Source organism: Suncus etruscus, chromosome 5 (assembly GCF_024139225.1).
Source record: "Suncus etruscus isolate mSunEtr1 chromosome 5, mSunEtr1.pri.cur, whole genome shotgun sequence".
Lineage (NCBI taxonomy): Eukaryota > Metazoa > Chordata > Mammalia > Eulipotyphla > Soricidae > Suncus > Suncus etruscus.
Genome location: NC_064852.1, coordinates 35,677,563 through 35,678,709, shown reverse-complemented (window position 1 = coordinate 35,678,709; position 1,147 = coordinate 35,677,563).

Here is a 1,147-nt window from a genome sequence, read left to right as displayed (position 1 = left end):
AGCAACAAACATGTCTGTCAACCTGGTGCTCATGGTGCTTAAAGATATTTACAAAACAAAACAGAAAAAGAATTAATTTCTAAGCTATACTAATATTTTTTATTTTATTTTATTTTATTAAAAAAAGCCTTTCATAGTTGAGTTTCAGACATACAAAGGATCAATGCCAATAATACCATCAGTGTTGCTTCCTTCCAGCAGTGTTCCCTGAGTACTGTATATCCCATTTTATTACCTTTTGCCCCCCAGCCTGCCAGTATAATAGGTCCATTTAAAGTTTAGATTGTTAGAGTTTGAGTCTCTTGATTCCATTTTTCTCGCTTTTGGCTTGAATATTTAGTTCTGTATTTTTTTAATTCCCACCAATCCATATCTGAGGCCCCTTGGCTCCTGGGCTCCTCCTTTTGTATTTGTGTTTGTCTATTCTACTCAGTTGCTTTCATTCTCCTCACTATACTCCTGGGCCAAGAGTGTTCAAAACAACTCCCATTTAAATCATTGCATTTCTTTAGGCAATGATTCTAAATACCATATAAAAGTGATATCATTCTGTATTTATTCTTCTTCTGGCTTACTTCATTTAACATACTGTTTTCTAGTTCCATCCATGTTGCAACAAATTATATGACTGCATCATTCCTTACAATGATGTACTTACTATTCCACTGTATATATGCAGCACAACTTCATATTAGACATCTACGTTGATTCCTGAATAGCAGCGTGTGTACATTATTTTGGGTGACTGATTTTCTTTCAGGGAAAAGATACCCTAGATAAGGATTGCTGGGTCATATGACAGCAGCTCAATTTTGAGTTTACTGAGAACCCACCATATTGTTTTCCATAGGGGTTGGACCAAGCAGTATTCCCACCAGCAGTTGATGAGAGTTCCTTTCTCATCATATCACCACGAACAGAGATTGTTTCCAGTATTTTTAATATCTGCCCTCATCACTGGTGTGATGATCTCATTGTTGTCTTGATTGGGAGTTTTCTAATGATAGGGATATTTTAATTTAGATTAAAAGTTTGAATTCTCAAAGAGAAGGGTAACATTTTAATTAAAAATAATTGCTATTTACCCATTAATTCATTTCTTTCAGAATAGGAAAAAAAAACAGAAAACTAAGTATGTTGCTAATGC